General features: G+C 45.8%; 1 protein-coding gene and 1 pseudogene across 1 annotated transcript in view; one reads left to right on the top strand and one right to left on the bottom strand.

The window, feature by feature from the left end:
- The window catches only part of LOC144511734 (sushi, von Willebrand factor type A, EGF and pentraxin domain-containing protein 1-like), a 398,606-nt gene that overhangs the window by 265,451 nt on the left and 119,873 nt on the right, over positions 1-13,282 (bottom strand). The gene's annotated exons all lie outside the window — the stretch shown is intronic.
- On the top strand, positions 2,696-12,023 carry LOC144511691 (deoxyribose-phosphate aldolase pseudogene; annotated as a pseudogene).

The following is a 13,282-nucleotide window of genomic DNA, read 5'->3' as shown; positions in this document are numbered from 1 at the left end:
TGCCTGACTTGAACGCCTCAGACCTGGACTTCAGCAGGCAGTGGATATCCCTCTTCATCCATGGTTTCTGGTTGGAGAACATGTGGATTTGCTTCTTTGGCACACAGTCTTCTACACACTTACTCATGAATTAAGTTACTGTAGTGGCGTACTCGTTCAGGTTGGTCGCAGAGTTTTTAAGTACTGACTAGTCCACTAACTCCAAGCAGTCCCGTAGGAGATCATCCAATTCCTCAGACTAACATTGCACGACTTTCTTTGGTTAATTCTCCGGCTTCTTTTTTTTTTGTCAGCCAGGAACAGGAGGACAGCATTGTGGTCTGATTTGCCAAAGTGTGGGCGGGCAATAGAGCGGTAGGCATGTTTGATATTTGTGTAGCAGTGGTCTAGGATGTTTGGGCCTCTGGTGGAACAGAAGACATGTTGGTGGTAACTTGGTAGTACGCTCTTGAGCTTGGCCTGATTGAAGTCCCCGGCCACAATGAACAAGGCCTCAGGATGTTTTGTCTCAAGGCTATTCGTAGTGGTGTATTTTCATCCAGCATCATCTTCATGTCCACATGGGGTGGGATATAAACTGCCATCAGGATAATGGAGGTAAACTCTCACGGAAGGTAGTAGCGGCGGCATTTTGGCGTCATGTATTCTAGGTCTGGGGAGCAGAAACTTGCCAGTGTTGTTACATCTAGGCACCATGAGGTGTTTATTAGGAAGCAGACCCCACCTCCTGTCGCCTTGCTTGAGGCCGCTGTATGGTCCATTTGATGGATTAAGAAGCGCTCTGGTTGTAGGGTGCAATCCAGTGCAGCAGGAATGAGCCATGTCTCCATGAAACAGGACACAACAGTCCCTCAATTCTCTTTGGAAAATGAGTCTGGCTCTAAGCTCGTCTGGCTTGTTTTCCAGAGGTTGGACATTTGCAAGCAGTAAGCTGAGGAGGGGAGCCTTGGGACCGCGTTGTTTTACTCTCACTTGCAGGCCTGCACATGTTCCACGCTTCCTGGAGTGTCTGTTTCTTTTCGAGCCTGGAGATGGTGAGAGTAGTTTGTGGTGTTAAGGGTATAGTTGTGTCCAGTGAGGTTCTTCGTTCTGGTCGGTGTGTGGATGGAGCATTTCTTACCTTGCTTGTGGCTCCTGCATCGGTCGATGGGTCTGCGTGGTTGGGTGTTCCAGGTCGCTCTCGGGCTGCGTTTTGGCTTCACCATTCGGTGGATATCCAGACCACGCTCCAGCGTGGACAGGTCGAATGCCGGTAAGTGGATGATGTCCCTGGGGTCACGGATGAGCCGGTGGTCGGGCCCATGTGTTGGGGTCAGTTGGGTTACTGCCAGGTAAGGTTCTTCCTTCGGAGGATCTCTAGATCTGCAAGTAAATTTAAAAGTGAATTTAAAAGCAACTTACGTTTCCTGGTATTCCAAGCTCCACGTCGGTAAAAAGCGAGTTTAACATTGTTCAAAACTAAACCTGGGGAGGCAATGGCCAGTGGTATTATTGCTAGATTACTAATCCAGAAACTCAGTTAATGTTCTGGGGACCCAGGTTTGAAACCCACCACAGCAGATGGTGGAATTTGAATTCCATTTTTAAAAATCTGGAATTAAGAATCAACTGATGACCATGAAACCATTGTCAATTGTTGGAAAAACGCATCTGGTTCACTAAAGTCCTTCAGGGAAGGAAATCTTTAACTGGTCTGGCCCACATGTGACTCCAGAGCCACAGCAATGTGGTTGACTCAGGCAACTAGGGATGGGCAATAAATGTTGGCCAGTCAGCGACACCCATGTCCCACAATGAATAAAACAATGGGAATTGGTATCAAAGTAGCAGCATGAGAGTATCATACTCCACTTGGTCAGGGGACTCAGACTCAAGGAGCACGATCTTACTGGCGGTTCACACCCCGCCATCTCTGCAAGCAAGGACAGATACTTTGGCGCTCAGCCAAATCACCATTTACTGCAGCGGGAGCAGGAAGTCCCACCGGCATGAACAGCCAAGACTCATGTTCTACTCCCACCAATTATAGAGTCAGGTCAAAGTCAAACTGCTTCCATCAATCTCAGCTCTTGGACTTTAAATTCACCTTCATACAAAAGCACAAATCAGAAAGGCCAATACTGCAGGCACAACAGGTGGAAGATACAGATTGATATTGTTACTGACCAAATGTTAATTCAGTTCTGCTGAGACCCTGCTGCCATTGACATTAACACCAGACCCTACACTGGGTGCAGAGGGCAGAACTGCTCTGTCCCATCCAGTAAATCTGCCCCATCACTGATCTGAAACCATCGCTGAGAAGCAGCAATGAAGAGCGGGGGCGCCGCTTACCCGTGACCCGGGCCACCTAGATGGCCAATAGAGCGAGGATCAGTCTCTCCGACATTCCCCAATTCTCTCGATCTCTCATCTTCCAGGAAACTTTCCCTCGGCCGGGGCCGGGAATTTGAAGAAAAATCAAGAATGTTCCCTCCCGTTCGTCTTCAATTCGGTTTGTTTGTCTTCTCCGTAAGTGGCGAGGCTCCCGCATCCATCAATGTGCTGATGTTTTATTGATCTCTCGGTCTCTCTGCGCCCCGCGGGTCCGTTAATTTTCCGTTGGATTTTCAGTCCCCGCGTGCCAGGAACTTCCCGCCATTTTCCCGGTAGTTGCCGCAAATGCGTGGTCGCAACCTGCCACCGTGCTCTGTGCATGACTCATGTGGACGAAGCCCCAGCCAACTCCATCAGCTGCATTCTTTCTGATGTACGACCCTTCAGAATCATCTGTGTAATTTTTCTCAGTAAGAAGTTTAACAACACCAGGTTAAAGTCCAACAGGTTTATTTGGTCGCAAATGCCACCAGCTTTCGGAGCCTTAAGTTCCTTCTTCAGGTGAGTGGGAACCTCACCTGAAGAAGAAGCTTAAGGCTCCGAAAGCTTGTGGCATTTGCGACCAAATAAACCTGTTGGACTTTAACCTGGTGTTGTTAAACTTCTTACTGTGCTTACCCCAGTCCAACACCGGCATCTCCACATCATAATTTTTCTCAACCAGTCCCCTTATCCTCCTCCTTGTCAACCAGTATTCTCACCACTTTCTGGGCATAGGAGTTTGTCCTTAACCCTCCATTTGATTAGCCAAACCCCTTTGGAAACACGTGCACAGCATCAACCACATTACCCTCCTCAACCCTTTCTGTTCCCCTTTATCATTTTTTTAATTCATTCATGGGACATGGGCATCGCTGGCTGGCCAGCATTTATTGCCCAACCCTTGTTGCCCAAGGGCAGTTGAGAATCAACCACATTGCTGTAGTTTTGGAGTCACATGTGAGCCAGACCAGGTAAGAATGGCAGATTTCCTTCCTCAAAGGACATTAGTAAACCAGATGGGTTTTTCCAACACTTGACAATGGTTTCCTTAGAATACAATGGTTTCATGGTCATCAATAGACTCTTAATTCCAGATTTTTTTTTATTGAATTCAAATTGCACCACCTGCTGTGGTGGGATTCAAACTCAGGTCCTCAGAACATTCGCTGAGTTTCTGGATTAATAGACTAGCGATAATACCACGAGACCGTTCTCCCCTTATCCTCCTCCTGATCACAAAAATCAAATATGATGAACATGATTTGATTAATTTATTATTATCACTTGCATTGGAATACAGTGAACCGATTTACCTTTAAATCCATGCTTCATCCATATTTGTACAAGCCACCGGTGACTTTGTTCTGGATTATCTTTTCGAAAAGCTTTCCCACCACTGAGATCAAACGGACTAACCCGTATTTGGTGGATGTATCCAATACCTTTTTGTAATAAGGAAGTAACATTTGCAATTCTCCAGTCATCTGGCATCAACCCTATAAAGAGAATTGGAAGATTAAGGATGGCAGACTGCTGTAGTTGCTTCCATCAAGACCGTGAGAGGGCATGTAGCTCTAAAGCCTCTGCAGTCTAACAGCGGAGATAGACACTTCTAAGAAGGATCAGGGATTGAGAGAACGCCTTCACCTGAGGCAGCCTTTGCGAGGTAAGTAAACAATTGAAGATAGGGGATTGATTAATGGACAGAATGCAGAGTGGGGATAAATGCCCATGTAGGTAGGCTGTGACTAATGGAGTGCAGCAAGGATCAGTGCTATTTACAACCTTTACTCATTACTAAGATGCACTGCTCTTGCTCTTTTTGTCTAAGCTTACTGACAAACAAAACTAGATGGGAGTTTAAACTGCGAGAAGGACATAAAAAAGCTGCAAAGAGATGCAGATGGGTTAAGTGAATGGAGAAGTATGAGGTTGTTCACTTTTTTAAAAGAATAGAAAAGCTAAATATTTCTTACAAGTCATGAAACTTGTAGGAGCTGATGGTCAGAAGAACTTGTGTGTACTTGTACAAGTAAAACAGGCCAGCATTGCAAGTACAGCAAGTAATTAGGAAGCCATATTACAAGAGAATTGGAGTACACAAATAAGGAAGTCTTGCTATCATTGTACAGGGCTTTGGTGAGATCATGCCTGCAGTAATATATGCAGTTTTAAACAAAGGATATGCTTGCATTTGAGGTGGTACAGCAAAGGTCCACTAGATTGGTTCCTGGGATGAGATGCTGAGTAAATTGGGCCTTTATTCTCTGGAGTTTAGAAAAGTAAGATGTATGTGTAGTCCTCAAGTTAAGATGCTAAACTGGGGGAAAGCTAATTACAATAATATTAGGCAGGAACTGAAGAATGTAGATTGGGGGCAGATAGTTGAGGGCAAATCAACATCTGGCATATGGGAGGCTTTCAAGTGTAAGTTGATAGGGATTCAGGACCGGCACATTCCTGTAAGGATGAAGGACAAGGATGGCAAGTTTTGGGAACCTTGGATAACGAGAGACATTGTGAGCCTAGTCAAAGAGAAAAAGGAAGCATTTGTCAAGGCGAAGAAGCTGGGAACAGACAAAGCAAGTGTGGAATTCCAGGAAAGTAGAAAAAAACAAAAATCAAATATAAATAACATGATTTGATTGATTTATTATTATCACATGCATTGGGATACAGTGAACCGATTTACCCTTAAATCCATGCTTCATCCATATTTGTACAAGTCACTGGTGACTTTGTTCTGGATTATCTTTTCAAAAAGCTTTCCCACCACTGAGATCAAACTGACTAGCCTGTATTTGGTGGATGTATCCAATACCTTTTTGTAATAAGGAAGTAACATTTGCAATTCTCGAGTCATCTGGCATCAACCCTATAAAGAGAATTGGAAGATTAAGGATGGCAGACCGCTGTAGTTGCTTCCATCAAGACCGTGAGAGGGCATGTAGCTCTCAAGCCTTTGCAGTCTATCAGCGGGCGTAGACACTTCTAAGACGGGTCGGGGATTGAGAGAGTAAGGAGAGCTAAAAGGGGTCACGAAAAATCATTGGCCAGCAGGATTAAGGAAAATCCCAAGGCTTTTTATACATATATAAAAAGCAAGAGGATAGCCAGGGAGAAGGTTGGCCCACTCCAGGACAGGGGAGGGAATCTATGCATGGAGCATGAGGAAATAGGCAAGGTATTAAATGAGTACTTTGTGTCAGTATTCACCAAAGAGAAGGACTTGGTGGATGATGAATCTGGGAAAGGGTGTGTAGATAGTTTGAGTCATGTTGAGATCAAAAAGGAGGAGGCATTGGGGTTCTTGAGAAACATTAAGGTAGACAACTCCCCAGGGCCTGATGGGATATACCGCAAAATACAGAGAGAGGCAAGGGAGGAAATTGCTGGGGCCTTGAGAGAAACGTTTGTATCCTCAGTGGCGACAGGGGAGGTCCCAGAGAATTGGAGAATAGCAAATGTTGTTCCTTTGTTTAAGAAGGGTAGCAAGAATAATCCAGGTAATTACAGACCGGTGGTCGGGAAATTATTGGAGAGGATTCTTCGAGATAGGATTTACTCCCACTTGGAAATTAGTGAATGTATTAGTGAGAGGCAACATGGTATTGTGAAAGAGAAGTCATGTCTCACTAACTTGATTGAGTTTTTTGAGGAAATCACGAAGATGATAGATGAGGGTAGGGCAGTGGATGTTGTCTACATGGACTTTAGTAAGGCCTTTGACAAGATCCCTCATGGCAGACTGGTGCAGAAGGTGAAGTTGCTTGGGATCAGAGGTGAGCTGGCAAGGTGGATACAGAACTGGCTCGTTCATAGAAGAAAGAAGGTAACAGTGGAAGGGTGTGTTTCTGAATGGAGGGCTGTGACAAGTGGCATTCCTCAAGGATCAGTGCTGGGACCTTTGCTGTTTGTAAGATATATAAATGACTTGGAGGAAAATGTAACTGGTTTGATTAGTAAGTTTGTGGACGACACAAAGGTTGCTGGATTTGCGGATAGCATTGAGGACCATCAGAGGATACAGCAGGATATAGATAAGTTGGAGGCTTGGGCGGAGAGATGGCAGATGGAGTTTAATCCAGATTGGATAGTCAGAAGCTTTTTCCCAGGGTGGAACAGTCAATTACTAGAGGGTATAGGTTTAAGGTGTGAGGGACAACCTTTTCAACCTTGTCACTCACGTGAGTTGTGGTGATCCTCAGTTTAAATTGCCACCAGTCAACTCTCCCCCTCAAAAGGGAGAACAGCCTATGGTCATTTGAGACTATGGCCATTCCCTTAAGAACATAAAAGCAGGGATGATTACTACAGTTGTACAGGACATTTGTAAGACTTCTCTGGGGGCCTCTCTGGATTTCGAACCAGCCAAGGATCCTGGTGGCCTGTTGAATTGGACAAGAGGGCCAAATCGGAATTCCTATTGGGTGTCCAGCCCGTTACAGGTCTCAGAATGGGGGAGAACCTGATTTGAACGCATTTAAATACATTTTAATGTGATCGCGACCTTGATACCTAATTCAACACCCTCCCACATCCCCACCCACTACCACCACACCTCGGCTGGAAATCCCACAGGCATCAGTTATTCCTGATCAAGAGAAGCAGTAACTGCATTTCTATCCTCTAATTCATTAATTGGACAAACTCAATAGTGTGCAATTTGGGATAATAATGTTACAGCCCAGTCCTTAAACAAAGCTACTTCTGCGTTTGAGAATTAAACTTCTGTGAACTGATTTGAGAAGTTACTGTGTCACTTGATAAGGTGCAATACAATTGAGGTCCTTCCTTCCAGACTTCCTTTCCTTCCTCCTATTCCCTTCCTCCCTCCGGTCCTCTCTCTCCCCTTCAATCTTTCTACCTTTGCAATTTTTCTCTTTCATCTTTGTCCTCTTTCCTTCGCTCTTCTTCCCTCCCTCTCCTTCACTATTTCTCCCATTTTAGTCCAACATTGTCATTCTGCTATTCCCACATGCAATCCACTATGATTTGTAGATCCTGTGTGGTGACACAAGTCTTCTGCTCCATTAAATGTTAAAGCTTGTGCACTTAGAAAAATATTTAAATATCCTCACAAATGGGAGGTTGGTGGAATGTGCTGAATCAGAGAGCTGTCTATGCTAATACCGCTGAAAGAAGCAAGGGACAATGTGAAGGAGACACACCCACAATATAGGCCAACAAAACAGCATCAAATCAGGAAGTCCCCTTCATTGTGTTAAGGAAACAGAAAATTCCACCCATTATCTCATGTTTTGACTTTTATAATAATTACAGTTCTGCAACATTGTTTTGTTTTTATTTCAAGGTTGTCCAACAACATTTTTTGTTTATTTTTCCCATCAACACCATCTCTCATTATTCTTGGTGGCTGTTGGCACTAAAATTGCACCAGACAAAATGGTCGTGGATTCCTAAGCTACATGATTTAGTTGCCAACAAATACCTGAGGTATTTTGTACATATCAGTAATTTCACCCAGGACCTATATTTATTCACATGTTCAAACATTCCTGGACATGTAGAATTAGACCTGATGTTGTTGCTCTATTTTGCAAAGTAGGCTGTTATTTGACTGCACATTTGGGGCAGAATGATCTGCAGAGAACATCTGGATGGAATTGTCAGTTTCTGTTGAAATGATGGAAACTTGCGGTCCACTCCGAATCATATGCACAGTTAGTGATCTGCAGTGTGAATTCACGGCATGATTGGGGTCCTGTGCGTGCATGACAATGAAAACTTCAAAAACTGGAATTTTTCTGATTCCCTGGCGACCCTCATTTAGTTGAAATGACAATTCAAGCAACTGAACCAAATCAGCTCCAGGGGACATCAAGCAGTCGCAGTACACTCACACACATGGTGAACAAGAGTAAATTGAATTGCTTTACATTTCCCACCCTATCTCTTATCATACCCTGAGTCAAAGATTCGGCAACCCCTGTGGAAATACTCCCTTTTCAATGTCTCAATCTTTGTTTCATCCCAGATCAAGGGCTTCCTCCGTCAGTTTTAATCACAGAAGTTCAGTGAATAAAGGTTCTTTCTTCCAGTTTGATCTCATCTTTCCAGATAATCAAGCCACCCATCTTCCATTATATTACACAGTTTAGCTGTTTCTTGGCCATCAACACCCCAATACTCAGCAGAATAATCTTGATTTATTTGACACTCCATACTCATGGTTCCAAAAGTTGATAAAATTCCTCATTAAAGATTCCGAAACAAATTCAATGTTGTGGGGATATTTAGGTAGATTAATGGTGCAAAACAATAGGTGGGTAAACCAGCATCATTCTAAGCAATAGAAGGGTAATATTGGAATGTGGGTGGGGTGTGAGAGGTAGTGTGTTGGGTGGCCCAGATCTCAGCAATGGGACTTCTGTTGAGACAAGGACCAAATTTCTGGAAGAAGCAGCAGTTCTGCATTTACATGGCATCCATGGCAGCCGGGAATTGCTACTAGATATCCAATGTTCAGGTGAACCAACCTGCTGTTGTGAGATTTACCAAACTACTACGGATCAGGAGAAATTTGACCAAGGAGTGACAAGCTGCATGGCTGTGGAAGCTGTCACCCATGTCGACTTCACCATGTTAACTGGTGATGACACACCTTCAAATGTCCAGGGACTCTGGGCCCAATTTTACCATCAAGTTGTGGCCGTTTTCGGGTGCGAAAACGTGGTAAAATTGGGCGTGAGGCGAATAGCGCGATCTGCGCCCACCTCTGCGCTGGTGTCCCCTTTACAAAGGCCTGAAAATGGCCACGATCGGGACTGCGCCCGAAACAGGCACGATGGCCATTTAAATGCATTTGCATGCATTTAAATTGACTTAATGGGCTGCACGCCCAACCTTGCTGGCATTTCCCCTTTACCACCTCATTCACCTATCCAGAATCGACGCGAAACTGACATGCTCCACAAAAGTCCGATTCGGGCACTCAACAAAGAACAAAGAACAAAGAACAATACAGCACAGGAACAGGCCCTTCGGCCCTCCAAGCCCGCGCCGCTCCCCGGTCCAGGATTGAATCCTGAATCCAGGATCCCCGCCCAATTTTCCAGCCTATCTACATACCAATATCCTATCCACCGAGCTGTCCCTCACAGCTACGATGCTTTGTTCATTACAACCTATTAACTTACCCCCACCCCCCCATTCCAGACCATGTGATCTCCAGGGAGAGGCGAAAACCCAGAGTGAAAAACCCCAGGGCCAATATGGGGAAAAAAAAATCTGGGAAATTCCTCTCCGACCCCCTGAGGCGATCGAAACGAGTCCAGGAGATCACAATGGCCCCGATCGGAAAATGCTTCCCAACCCTAGTCATTTCCACTTCCACGAACACCATATGAATCCCCTGCCCCCGAGACAGGTTCCCAACTATCCGCAGTCTCACTCTGTACTGGCACCAGCAAGATGATCGTAGAATGAAGCCTTGAAACGAGAAACCAGGAACAATTAGCCCGCGCCGCTCCCTGGTCCAAACTAGATCACTCTTTTGTATCCCTCCATTCCCACTCCGTTCATATAGCTGTCTAGATAAGTCTTAAACGTTCCCAGTGTGTCCGCCTCCACCACCTTGCCCGGCAACACATTCCAGGCCCCCACGACCCTCTGTGTGAAATATGTCCTTCTGATATCTGTGTTAAACCTCCCCCCCTTCACCTTGAACCTATGACCCCTCGTGAACGTCACCACCGACCCGGGGAAAAGCTTCCCACCGTTCACCCTATCTATGCCTTTCATAATTTTATACACCTCTATTAAGTCTCCCCTCATCCTCCGTCTTTCCAAGGAGAACAACCCCAGTTTCCCCAATCTCTCCTCATAACCAAGCCCCTCCATACCAGGCAACATCCTGGTAAACCTCCTCTGTACTCTCTCCAAAGCCTCCACGTCCTTCTGGTAGTGTGGCGACCAGAACTGGACGCAGTATTCCAAATGCGGCCGAACCAACGTTCTATACATCTGCAACATCAGACCCCAACTTTTATACTCTATGCCCCGTCCTATAAAGGCAAGCATGCCATATGCCTTCTTCACCACCTTCTCCACCTGTGACGTCACCTTCAAAGATCTGTGGACTTGCACACCCAGGTCCCTCTGCGTCTCTACACCCTTTATGGTTCTTCCATTTATCGTGTAGCTCCTCCCTACATTATTCCCACCAAAATGCATCACTTCGCATTTATCAGGATTGAACTCCATCTGCCATTTCCTTGCCCAAATTTCCAGCCTATCTATATCCTTCTGTAGCCTCTGACAATGTTCCTCACTATCTGCAAGTCCTGCCAGTTTTGTGTCGTCCGCAAACTTACTGATCACCCCAGTTACTCCTTCTTCCAGATCATTTATATAAATCACAAACAGCAGAGGTCCCAATACAGAGCCCTGCGGTACACCACTAGTCACAGGCCTCCAGCCGGGACTCCAGGATGGTAGTCTGCCTACCTGGTGCTGGGGTCACGGATGTCTCCGAGACTCCATTTAGGGAAAAGGTAAGTGCCAAACATCCGACAGCTCTCTGTTTGAGATCGGCTGGGGTTGGGGGGAGGGGGAAGTGAGTCTGATGGCTCTCTGCTTGAGATCAGTGGGTGGAGGGGGAAGGGGAGGTCTGCTGCCACTCTGCCTGTGATCAGTGAGTGGGAAAGGGAGTCTGCTGCCACTCTGCTTGTGATCAGTGAGGGGGAAGGGGAGTCTGCTGCCACTCTGTCTGTGATCAGTTCGGGGGAAGGGGGGTCCGCTGCCACTCTGCCTGAGATCGGTGGGGGGAAGGGGGTCAGTAATGTTGAGGGGGTGGGGCAATATCTGTGGGGGCCAGGGGGAGGCATTATCTGGCCTGCAAGCGATGTGGGAGGGGAGCCGCATTCTATTTTTTTTCTGTGCATGAGCAGTTGGAGGCGCCAATTGGAGGTGCAGGATTTCGGGCGTGTTAAGCCCCGCCCACAGGCTTCTGCAGCATGATTTGGAATCGCTGATATTTTTTCAGGCAGAGTGCGTATGGCAGCGCCTGAGAATGGGTCTAAAAGTCGGATCTGAAACACTCCCAGTTTTAAGTCCGCCCATCACTTAGAATCACTTAGCCTGCTACAAAGCCATTTACCCAATCAGAGAAGACCTGCTGAAGAGTCTGAATATGGACAGTAATGGTATTACTACTGCTGCAGCGTGTATCTCAGGTGTCCAAAGCAGTACAAACATTGAAGAATATATAGTGCAATACTCCTGTTGTCTCACTGGCAACTGATTTTCCTGCTGGACAGACACCACTGATATGTTTTCAGGAGATAAAATTGTTTTTTGAGCAAGTTGATCGCGAAATTGATATCGTAATTAACAGATCCTTGGTGCTGAAAGGCCGCTGGGAAGTGCTGTATAAGGAGAACCAACAATGTCATGATACCTCTGGAGAAGCCCACGTGTAGACCATACCAGGAACAGGAAAAGTGGGATCATTGACAAATGTCCAGAAGGCTAGTCCAGTAGCCATAATGGCAGGTTCTGATTTCATTAAAACCTCTAATGGAAAAGAAGGGGTGAATGTACCATTCCCTGTTTCCCTAGTGATGGTGCGGGTCATCAGAGACAATGGGGACAGTTTTGAGCCCCCACTCTCCACCTGCGGGAATGGCAGCACATGCTCGTAATCCGGAGTGTGTGATTCATGCCAGTGAGTTTCCGAGTTCTGATCTTACCAGCCCTTCACCGGTGGAGTCGTGTGACCCACACTGCGGAACAACAGAAAGCTCGTTTTAATGTATAAGCATGTCATTAGCGAGGGCTCTCTCCGTCCTCCTTCACCAGATTTGTAGCAGGCATCAGCATGACATAACACCGGCACCCTTTACAGCAGGTTCACCTAGATGTGAACCTGTCCTGCGGGCCTCCCCGGCATTGTAAAGGTCAATATATCTCCCAGGGGAGGGTGACACGGCCAGACACTGTCCCTTGGCACATTTAAATGACCTGAATAGGTTGGCAAGCACTGCCAGTGCCAGTGGGAGCATTTTAACTTTAAACAGGAGAATCGACTTCTACATCTAGAGTACTGTGTACATACAGTTCAGGTTTCCAAAAAATGATATCAATCTGTTCGAAGCAGATCAGGGAAGGGTCATGCAACAGATACCTGAAATAGTTGGCGGGGTGGGTGTGGTGCAGTTATCTTACAAGGAAAGAAGGGACACATTGAGCCTAGATGTTTATATATATTAGTGTCACAAGTACGCTGACATTAAGACAGCAATGAAGTTCCTGTGAAAATCCTCGAGTCATCACACTCTGGCACCTGTTTGGGTACACCGAGGGAGAATTTAACAAGGCCAATGCACCTAACCAGCACGTCTTTCAGATTGTAGGAGGAAACCGGAGCACTTGTCGGAAACCCACACAGACACGAGGAAAATGTGCAATCTCCACGCAGTGACCCAAGCCGGAAGCTTGGAGGGTGGGGGGGGGGGGGGGGGGTGATCTTGTCAATGATTAGGCAAACCCTGTGGAAATGCTCCCTTTTCAATGTCTCAATCTTCATTTCATCCTAAATTACAGGCTTCCTCCATCAGTTTCTGAACTAATAAGGAAGTCAAAGGTTATTGGGGTGAGTCAGGAATGCGGAGTTGAGGCCACAGTCAGATCAATCATGATCTTATTGGAACAGCAGATTAGGCTTGAGGGGTCAAATGGCCTACTCCTGTTCGAACTTCATATGTTTGCACGGCCAGTTTCTGCATTACATATCCTATGTAATCTTAAGTAAAATTCTAACCAGAAAGCCTGAAAATTATATCTGGCATAAGATACTCACTCATATCAAAATACATAATTTTTCAACACTAAAACAATAAACACTGGTAGAAAAGATTAAACCAGCAATGCAACAGAAAACAATTTTTAATGCAGTCAGAGG

The sequence above is a fragment of the Mustelus asterias genome, chromosome 25 (assembly GCF_964213995.1).
Source record: "Mustelus asterias chromosome 25, sMusAst1.hap1.1, whole genome shotgun sequence".
Taxonomy (NCBI): Eukaryota; Metazoa; Chordata; class Chondrichthyes; order Carcharhiniformes; family Triakidae; genus Mustelus; species Mustelus asterias.
The sequence above is the reverse complement of the archived record's forward strand: the minus strand, read 5'-3'. Positions and strand labels throughout refer to the sequence as shown.